General features: G+C 43.1%; 1 pseudogene; it reads right to left on the bottom strand.

Moving 5' to 3' along the window:
- Positions 1–4,071: 4,071 nt before the first annotated feature.
- Positions 4,072–4,356, bottom strand: LOC138904158 (uncharacterized; annotated as a pseudogene).
- Between the last annotated feature and the right edge of the window lie 7,245 nt (positions 4,357–11,601).

Below are 11,601 nucleotides of genomic sequence, written 5' to 3'. Positions count from 1 at the left end.
AGAGCACTGGCCTAAACTAGACCTCTTCTGAGGCAGAAAGAAGGTCAACCTCACCTCAGGTAATCACACCATTCTTTCTCATCGATCAAAGAGTAAAAACTAGCTTTCGAGATAACCAACCAAGGAGCTACCAGCGAAAAAGAAAAACGAGTTCTCATTCATGGATAACTAAGCTTTGACAAGGGAGAGGGGGACCAAACCATTATGAGAAAGAAGCAGATGAAAGACAGGGTCACTTGTGAAAGAACTAGCCGAAGGGGACCATCACAGTTAGGGCGGTGGATAACAGGCTAGCTCACCAAGAACATCAGGAGAGGTTGGGGAAGACTTGGTTGCGGCATGTCAACGAGAGGTTAGGTCAAGGGATTTCAGATAGAAGTCACATCAATCAGAAGAAAAGGATGTTCCAGAAAAGAAGGTAACAAGGATATCCAAAAGAATAGGCCTTGAAGGAAGAACCTATTCCTCTCATCAACTACATTAACTAGGGGAAAGATGCATTGTTAGGGAAGGATCATGTCTTTTCAAGAGCTTATAGACATGCAAAAATAAGTTTTGTGAGTGATTTCTTTGAGTCATCTTCTTTTCTGTGCGTGATAGAGCATGAGGTTCGAGAGTTGTACGAACAAATGCTTCATTCGATCACTTTTTGCTAGCTTTAGTGAGTGATGAGATAGCGTATGATCCGTGCACTAAGCGAGTAGCAAGCATTTTCTGCTTAACCAACTTCTACTTATAACTTAGTAGTTTTGTCTTTCAAACTGTTCTCTTCTCTTTTATTTTTCTTTTAGATGATGACAAACGAACATAAAACTTTGAATGCTTCTAATTAATTGAATATTTTTTTAGAATCCAATTTTCTTATATATATATAGCAGAGTGATGTCTTTATGACAATTCGTCAAGTAAACCTGCGGCTAAAGTGCTTACGTAGCCGGTCGCCCTTTGGCTAAGATCCTTGATGACTGATTCATAAACCACTAACGCTTTCAGTCATGTGTTAAGTGTTCGCATAGTGACTAAAGTCCTAATAACTTGATGTCAGACTGTTCAACATGAGGGACATATAACTCTTCTAACACAGATAACATAAAGACTAGGATTAGATGCTTAACATAAAGACTCGTATGCTTTCACGAAAGATAGAGGAGCGACTTCGGAGAGAGACATCTATCAACTCGACTAGAGCGGATCCCAAAACTTCACCCCTTCCTTTAAACTGTTGTCACTACATTCTATAAAAAGAAAGTGAAAATTAAAGGAAAACAAAAGAGAGAACAAATGCGACAGAAAGCGTCAGAGCTTCGATAGCCTGAAATTGAGCTTGAAATTGAGTGTCCTTGAATTGATCCTATCATATCCTTCCCAACCAAAGATGACAAGGTGGTAACGGAACTACGACAACTCCGGAACACATCATGCGGTTTCCTTCAATGCATGAGTTGTGTCCTAGGAGAAGTCATGCGACTATTGGTGTTGGGGAATCCATGTGTTAGGTAAACCAACCGCACATTTCAAGCGAAATAGTGAAAGCTACTCGACTGTAATGGCTGGAGAGGACCTATAACAAGTTGTGGTTGCTTCGCAAGCAATACTCGACGGTATAGCGCATGCGTCTCATCATCTTGGGAGCACTCATAGTTATTTGAGTAGTTGCGTTAGGGCAATACAACTATGAGAACATGTCATCCTAACACTACTGTCAAACCTACATACATTGTCCTTATCACCACTCGTCGGGTAGTTGTTCCGTAACACCACTAGTCGTTATAGCACTAGTCCTTTTTGTTTGGCGTTAGGGGGCCCCACGAGTCATCGCTAACATCATCGGTCGTTTTGAACACGGATCGGTTACACTACTAGTTCTTTGGAACGCTAAGGCCGAAAGGCAGGCGGTCGGGAACACTAAAGGTGCTTGCTCTGGGTGTTAGAGACAGTTGCTCACGCAAGCAAAAGGGTGTTTAGGAGCACTAAGGGCGACTAGTTGTTGCTTAGTTCGACAAGACTGAAACCTTCGCTTGCACCACTAGAGTCTTGCAAGCAACCTACACTAAGCTAAGGGAGCTAGAAGCTAAAGTAAATCTTTTTTGGCATCTTTTTCTTTGCTTTGACCACGACTTTGTTTGGTCTTCCTTTTCCTTCGGCCCATCTTTCAAAGCTAGCAAAAAGTTTGACCCTTCGGGATCTCTCTTGAACGGCGGTCGTTCAGTATTTTTTTTCTGTTGATGCTGAGATTGATTCTTTGACTGTCTCCCATATCTTTCGATAATAAAGATCCACTACTTGCCTTGTCAACGCAAAACTCAGTCCCTCACTTCCGTACTAGTACACCTACTAGACCCATACTTATTATGAATGTGTTCACCAGATATCCGACTTAGCAGCCTTCTTCTTAGACCGGCAATGATAAATAAGGAGATCTATGGATAATGGGATATATAAGTCAGGCGCGACAGTCAGCTCAGTCAGAACGGAAGTGGTCAGCCAAGGTTATCGTCAGACAATGTAGTGCAAGCGACGGGTAGCGCTTGCCATATGAAGAAGGTGACGTGGGCTTGCAATATAGATGTAGCGCTTGTAAGGAAATTCAGACGACGTTAGCAAGATATAGCGCTAGCTTGGTTAAAGTAGCTCTTCCATAAAGAAGCAAGCCAGAAAGTAGGTCAAGCAGGTGAGGGATAGTACAAACCAGCTAACATGCGGGTGAGGTTGAAGGAGTCTTGTGCAACCTTCGGATTATCTCAAGCGCAACCTTTAACCCCTTCGTTGACAACCCCTTATTTGTTCGACTACTCGCGGGGCTTACTGCGTTTAGGTATAAGAAGCCCCACCCAGGAAAGAGTGTAAAGCAGTACTCATGTTAAATTGTGTCCCTTGTAAATGAAAGTGCCCATGCCATAAATAGCTGATGAAGACTGGGTCTCCATTTGCTTACAATTGAATATATCCACACGATTGAATATATCCATGCAATTGGGATTCCATGCAATCAATATATCAGTCAATGACGTTGCCAGGGTAGATGTTTTTCTTTGCTTTTCAAGATATTGCATATAAAGAAAAAGATAGCCAGTCCTCTTGGGAGGCCGAGAGTGTTATGTAAAAAGGACCAAGGAGGATCCTATCCTAAAGGAGAAGGAGAAGGAGGAGTAGGAGCTAGCTTTAGGGGCGGAATAAAAGAGAAGAAATTAGTTCATGCCACAAAGGGATCGTGGAACTATCGCTCGAGAAGTACGAAGCTGATCCTTGTTTGGTCATAAGGATAATAGTTCTTCTTAGGTCAAGGGCGGCCGGACCGGGAGTTGCCCGCGATTGGTAATGGCATAACCAGAAGAGGAGCAGGGGAGACAAGGTTAGGCACTGGGTAGCGCATCGCATCTGTTTTGGGTACAGAGCTGACAAGGGGTGCTAATACGGCCACCCAACTCAACAGGTCAGGGGCAGGCCGACCATAGGTTCGAATCCTGCCACCTTTCTTGTGGATCATCCTGCGGTTACCGGATGATGGGAATAACAAAGTAGAAATTTGGAAATGAGAACGAAATGTCAATATATGAATTGTTTCATTACTCGTTATTTCGGGTCTTTTCGTTGCATTCACGTACAACAAGAAACAACAACCAGTGTTTGGTGCAACACATGCATTTTGGTGTATTCTTATTTCTTTCCTTGGTCTTTCATTCGTTCATATAACTAATAACTTTTCCAATTACAACGTATTAACTGCTAATGCATCTTTCTTTTATCAAATCTCAGGGACATGGTCTAATCATGAGGGTAGTATTTTATCATGGTGTTGGATCCTATGTTTTTATGGATTCCTTCTTTGTTACCGGGGTCGACCCCTAAGCCATAATGTCTCAAAATGAGGAGGCCATAGAGAAAGTTTTTTTTATTCCTTTGTTTCAAACTTCATGAAGAACTTCATTCTATCTCTCCCGCATTACAAAAAAAAAGTGGGGTTGCGCCCCAGTTATACACTCCCTTCGTTCCACGAACCCTTGTTGATTCTAAACTTCCTTCACTATGGAACTGAACTTTTGACGGGCCAGCCCTTTTTTATGCGCCGCTTTACCTTGAAAGGAAAAGGAGCTTTGATCCTCTAGGCGTTTGGCGCTCCCGTGGTTCGCGAGAAGGAAAAAGGATGTTCCATCTGGCACAAGATGATAAAGAGAGAGCTTCCTCTATCGATGAACTGCGGATTGAAGGAGATCTTGGCATTGCTTTGTTTTTCTCTCCTTTCCTATCAGCAAGTTCCAGCCCTTTTGTTCGAAATTTCTTCGTTTTTACTGAACCGCTTGTAGAATCAAATCCTGTTCTACAAGATTTTATATCAGCTATACATCCTCATTGCATTTATGTCGAAGACATTGCCAGTTCTATGGGGTTTGGCTTATTTCGATAAAAAATGATGAATGGGATTGTGGCACTCCACTCGCCGCCAATGCGGAAGGATGCCGTCGAAAAGAATGGAACACTCTTTCGCTCGGTTAGATGCGTCAGATCCCATATAACAAACGAGCTCCTTACCCTCAAATTCAAACATGTGGGCAGAAAATGCTATCCTGCTTTATTGTTACGTAGCAATGGAAGGCCGCTTATGCTGCTTCGGAGTCTCTTTTTTGCCTTCTCTTCGCTCTGGACAAGAGCGCTTGTGGACACGGGGAGGGAGCAGGCAAAGCATGTCGTTTGTAATGGAAATGAAGACACCACTACTTCGCCTCTACATTCAGCCATACCACAGTGACCCCGAAGAGATTTTCATTGCCTCTGCTTGGCAATGAAAAGCAATGTACTAAGAAAGCGCAACACTATTAGACCTTTATCTAGAAAAACCTAGAAGAAAGGTGAGAAAGAAAGGTTACCTACTACTAATAAGGACGGGTAAGAAAGATAGGTGAGGTGACTAGATTAGTAACTTTATTCAATATAAAAGGTTGGCTCAGTTCCCTATCCGACTTTAAGTGAAGGGGCGCATCCACCGAAGATGGCAGCGGGAAAGACGGGAGCACGAACGAGGTAGCTTATGCTTTTTTTCTTCCTCACTAACTGGTGTATAGTATAATCTGGAGAATATGAACTTCTCGCATTCTTCTTTTTGGTACGTTATTATGATCGGCTCTGGTGCTTGATCTTGTGTCTGAGGTATGGGTCGAATCATGATAAAGAAGGTTCGGTGGTTGTATAATTCCCAAGCTGAAAGTCGTATACTTTAAAAGTAGATGGAGTGATCAAGCAACCTTTCTTGCACCAATATGCATCCAATGGCATAGAGTGACGCGTCAGTATTAACATGGAACTCCTTATTCCAATCCGGAAATTGAAGGATTGGGGCTGACAACAAACACTCATCTCCATGATTAAAGGCTTAATCCTGTTCCGATTCCCAAGCGATATACCTTTCTTCTACAATGATTCCATTATGGGATTCCGCGCTTCAAAAAGTCTTTTTTGATGCGTCTGTAATAGCCTATGTGTCCCAAAAAAGAATGTGCTATGCCCGACCCCCTTTTCGGTAGATGAGATTAGGATGAGAGGGCTTTCTTTCATATATATTCAGTGAAGGTGCATAGCTTCTTTGAATGTCCCGCTGATTGACTACTAAATCTAGGTACGGGACTGATCCCGAAAGAGAGGTCTTTCTTTATGTTTATGAAATTGTTTTGATTGAAAAGCAAGTCGATGATGCCATAAGTCAAACGGGCGGGTGAAGCGAGATTCCTTCACTGAACTCATTGGTGAAAGGGTAACATATCCTATATAATAGTAAGGTCGTATCCCATTATTAGTAGCCGAAGTGTGGGCCGGCTAATTCAGGAAGAAACTTTCACATGTGCATAGGAAGACTAGAGCATGTTTATTAAGCCTTAGTCTGTCATGCCCCGAACCCGGGGGTGAGACCGGCACCCGGTTCCTCACCTATCCTTAATTCTTATCCAATATATCCCCAATTAATTAGGTAATATCCCATTACCCAATAATTAACCAATTACCCACATAATTAAGAATTATCTCAAATTACTTAAAATACAAATCAATATTAACACACTTCATACATCTTACTATTATGGTCATATGGTACTTTGTATGGTACTAGTCTATAAATATCGGGTATTTTAACGCGGACCGTATTTTATCCCAAATTGCCAAACTTTGACGAAACTTATTTTCTTTGATTCGTTCACCCTTTATCTTTCACGGCACTTACTTATCGCTATTTATAAATAGCATAAACGCTTATAATCTCATCCCCGAGTCTACGTCAATTAACTGAAGACGAAACTTTAACGTATGAAAATGCGAGATGTAACATTCTTCCCCCCTTAGAAATATTCATCCTCGAATGTTTATTCTTAGAGACATTGGGAAAATTTTACTAGAGTCTCTTCTGTACATTAGATTAAAACCAACCTGTACGCAGCTAGAAAACATACTATACATGACATACATGGACAATGTCTATAAATAGAAACACTTGACTTCACATAGTTGTCCATTATAAATTCTGAAAATTAACAATAAGAGCTTACGTGATGACCTACTGGCCTGAATAGAGCTGTGCTGAGGTATCCCACCTCGAGCCATATCTTCGGTTTGAAATAGGTGGGGGTATTTAGACTTCATTTCTTCCTCCGCTTCCCACATCATCTCTTCCACATTCTAGCTTCTCCATAAAACCTTCAAGGAGGCTACCTCCTTATTCTGTAGCTTGCGGATTTGTCGGTCCAGGATGGCAACCGGAATTTCCTCGGACGACAAGTCCTCCATAATCTGTACATCATCTGTGGGCACCACCCGGGTAGGATCACTAATGCACTTCCGTAACATAGATACGTGAAAAATCGGATGGACATAATCCAATTCCGACGGCAATTATAACTCATAAGCTACTTGGCCCACTCTCCGAATAATCCTATAAGGCCCAATATACCATGGGCTAAGCTTGAATTTTTTGACAAACCTCATCACGCCCTTCATATGCGACACCTTTAAGAATACCCAGTCATTACCCAGTCAGTCGCTCTCGGATAAGCTTTACTTTTTCTATGTCCTGCTGAACTAAGTCTGGTCCAAGTAACCCAGATTCTCCAACATCAAACCACCCTACAGGAGATCTGCACTTACGCCCATACAATACCTTGTACGGAGCCATCTGGATACTGGAGTGGTAACTGTTATTATATGCAAACCCGATAAGAGGTAAATGTTAATCCCAACTTCTTTTAAAATCCAACACACATGCTCCTAACATATCCTCGAGTGTCTGAGTTGTGCGCTCGGCTTGTCCATTAGACTGTCAATGAAAAGCTATGCTAAGATTCAGCTGAGTCCCTAGACCTCTCTGAAATGACCTCCAAAACTGTGCCGTAAACTAGGCCCCACGGTCAGATTTAATAGATTGTGGTACTCAGGTAGTCGCACTATCTCCTTGATATATAGCTTTGCATAATCTTCTGTTATATATGTAGATCTGACCGGTAAGAAATGAGCTGATTTCGTGAGATTATCGACTATCACCCATATGGAATCGAGCTTACGATGAGCACGAGGTAAACCCGTGATAAAGTCCATGTTTGTCACCTCCCATTTCCATGTCGGGACCTCTATAGTCTGCATTAGCCCTCCGGGATTCTGGTGCTCTACCTTTACCTGCTGGCAACTAGGACACTGAGCGGCAAACTTACCAATGTTCTTCATCATATCATTTCTCTAGTACACATCCTTAATATCATGGTAGATCTTCGTCGACCCAGGGTGACTGGAATACCACAAATAATGTACCTCTGACATAATCTTGTGTCGTAGCCCTGCTACACCTGGAACACACAAATGACCCTTGTATCTAAGAACCCCATCTCCCTTTAGCTCTAACAATGGATTATTATGCTGCAGAACTCGCTCTCTCAACTCGACCAACTCTAGGTCCTCGTACTGCCTCTCCTTTATTTCAACTATAAGAAATGATTTTGCAGTATTTTGGAGTATAACTCCACCATTGCTAGAGTCTACTAACAAAATCCCCAAACAAGCCAATTGATGAATCTCTTTAGTTAATGGTCTTTTCTCGGCCTCTACATATGCTAAGCTACCCATAGATCGGCGACTTAAAGCATCTGCTACCACATTCGCTTTGCCTGGATGGTATAGAATGTTAACATCGTAATCTTTCAATAACTCAAGCAATCACCTGTGTTGCAAATTCAATTCTTTTTGCTTGAAGATATATTGCAGGCTTTTATGATATGTGAAAACATCAACATGAACACCATATAAATAATGCCGCCATATCTTAAGTGCATGGACAACCGCAGCTAACTTGAGGTCGTGGGTCGGATAATTCTGCTTGTGCTTCCTTAACCGCCTTGAAGCATACACAATTACTTTCCCGTGTTGCATTAGGACACATCCTAACCCGACACCTTAGGCATCACAATTCATGGCATAACCATCTAGACCCTCTAGAAGTGCTAGAACTGGCACTGAGGTCAAGTTGTTCTTAAGCTCTTGGAAACTCTGCTCGCAAGCCTCCGTCCACTGAAACATAGTTGCTTTATGCGTTAACTTCGTTAATGGTGCTGAAAGGGAAGAAACACCCTTTATGAACCTCTGGTGGTATCCTACTAAGCATAGAAAGCTATGAATCTCTGTCGGAGTGGTAGTTCTAGGCCAGGATTTCATAGCCTCAATCTTCTGATTATCTACCTTTATACCTCCATCGGATACAATGTGCCCCAAAAATGCTACAGACATCAGCCAAAACTCACATTTAGAAAACCTAGCATATAATTTACTATCACAGAGGGTATGGAGCACCATTTGCAGGTGGTCCGCATGCTCATCCTCTGAACCTGAATAAACTAGAATATTATCAATAAATAGTATCACGAACAGATCTAAAAATAGCCGGAATAGGCTATTCATCAAGTCCATAAATGCGGCAGGTGCATTCGTCAACCCGAAGGACATGACAAGGAACTCAAAGTGGCCATATCGGGTCTTGAATGCTATCTTGGGAATATCTTTCTCCCGAACTCTGACCTGGTGGTACCCCGATCTCAAATTTATCTTTGAAAAGCATCTAGATCCCTGCAACTGATCAAACAAGTCATCTATCCTTGGAAGTGGATACTTATTCTTAATAGTTACCTTGTTCAGCTGCCTATAATTGATACACATCCTCAGCGAGCCGTCTTTCTTCCGTATGAACGGTACCGGTGCACCCCAAGATGAGGTACTGGGCCTGATAAAACCTTTCTCTAGAAAATTTTTTAACCGCTCCTTCAACCCCTTCAATTCGGCAGGTGTCATTCTATACGGAGGGATGGATATTGGTTGAGTTCCTGGAAGAAAATCGATGCCAAAATCAATCTCACTCTGGAGGAACGCTTGGAAGTTCATCTGGAAATACATCTACGTACTCTTTTACTACTAGAATAGACTGAAGTGTATGTATCTCATACTTTACATCTCTAACTCGCACAATATGATAAATGCACCCTTTTGTGATCATTTTCCTCGCCTTCAGATAGGAAATAAACCTACCTTTGGGTGTCGCTATATTATATACCCATTCAAGGAATGTCTCCCCGGGAAATGAAATCTGGATGTCTTTGCTCGACAATCAAATGTGGCATAGCAAGCTGCCAACCAGTCAATGCCCATGATAGCATGAAAATCCAACATCTCTAGGTCAACTAGGTCGGCTGAGGTCTGACGACCACAAACTGTCACCGTACAACCTCGGTAAACCCGTATAGCAATAATCGATTCCCCAACCGGTGTAGATACCTCAAAAGGACCACTTAGTATTTCAAGCACAATACCAAACTTCCACGCGCCAAATGGAGTAATACACGATAAAGTAGATCCTAGGTCTATCAAGGAATAAGCATCGTGAGAGCAAATGGTCAACATACCTATCACAACGTCTGGTGAAGATTTCTGGTCCTTCCGACCCGCTAAAGCATAACTACGATTCTGGTTACTACTTGAACTGGAACTTGTACCTCTGCCACGACCTCTACTAGCCGAAGACTGAGACTTGTGCCCTGAAGGATGCACAAACATAGATGATCATGATGCTGAACTCTCTTGTTGTGCCATACCCCTAGAATCTCTATTTGGGAAATCTTGCATCATATGCCCCGGACGTCCACATGTATAAAAAGCATCGGAACCGGCTAAACATTGGCCCAAGTGTCCTCTACCACATATGTCACACCACGACAGAAATGACCATGTCTGCTCTGAACCTCGCTGTCACTGCAAACCCGATGCCCGTGAGCTCTCACCTAGTCATGATTGAGTATAACGCTCATACCTATAACCCTGTAACTGAGGTGGCGGGGACCTAGGTGGCCGTCCGAAGTACTGGGCCTATAACTACCCTGAGACTGCTCCTGAGACCTAGCAAATCTCATCCTCTTACGCTGCCCTGACTGAGTCCTCTCCGTACCCTACTGCCGATGCCTACCCCTATCTATATTCTAGGAGAATGCCTGAATCTGAGAGATATCTATACTATACTGTAGTGCAGCGGTAGGACATGCCTCGGTCAACTCTTGGGCCGGCCCTTCTATAAACATGTGGATCCTGTCCCGCATGGTAGCAACTATGGATGGTGCATATCGGGCTAATGAGTCAAAACAAAGAGTATATTCTCGAACACCCATATTACCATGCTTGAGAGGTAGAAACTAATCGACTCAAGCCTGTCGGATCTCCTGTAGTAAGTACTGGCCAAGGAAGGCGTCTGAAAAATTCTCCCAATTCGCTGGAGGTGTATCATGTCCCCTGGACCTCTCCCATCCCTCATACCGAAGGATGACTATATCTCGTAGTCGAAATACTACTAGCTCAACTGCCTCTTTCCCTGTGGCATGCATAACCCGAAACATCCTGTGAAGTTGATGTATGAAATCCTGCAGGTCCTCCCTCTGATCTGTCCCCGTGAACTCTAGGGGACTCAAAGCAATAAACTCTTGGACCCTTGAACTCCCAGACCCCTCAGAAGATCCTGCACTAGTAGGTGCCCCAGCCTGTTTCTGGGTAGCTACCAACTGTGTCAACAAGTGCATCGCACTCCACAAGTCCTGATCATATGGAAGTGGAGAGGGAACTAGATGTACGGTCTCCCTAGGAATCTCCTTAGGTGGTGGAGGAGCCGGTAATGGCTGGGTAGGGGTCTCATTCTAGGCCTCCGATTGGGCCCCATCTACTAGGGGTACCCTGCTGGTCCCCTCACCTACTATTGTATCTCTCATCTGACTAGCCGTAGTCTTCCTAGTCACCGTCATCTGTGCATGCAAATGCCAACACGTAAGTTTAACTTAAATTTCCTATAACTAAGTTCTATAGCACGATTTAGATTTGAAAGAAGGGTAACCAACTCCTAAATGCCCAGTAGTCCAATGCTTATATAATGTGGTGCACAACACATCTATGAACAAAACCCTACTCAGTTTTGATACCATGTTTGTCACGCCCCGAACCTGGGGGACGAGACTGGCACCCGGTGCCTCACGTATCCTTGTGTACCAACTTACGACTAAGGGACTCTGAACATATAATGTCACACTTTGGTCATGGGCCACATTGTAA

This window comes from Nicotiana tomentosiformis, chromosome 1 (genome assembly GCF_000390325.3).
Source record: "Nicotiana tomentosiformis chromosome 1, ASM39032v3, whole genome shotgun sequence".
NCBI lineage: Eukaryota > Viridiplantae > Streptophyta > Magnoliopsida > Solanales > Solanaceae > Nicotiana > Nicotiana tomentosiformis.
This window is presented reverse-complemented; position numbering and strand designations above follow the sequence as displayed.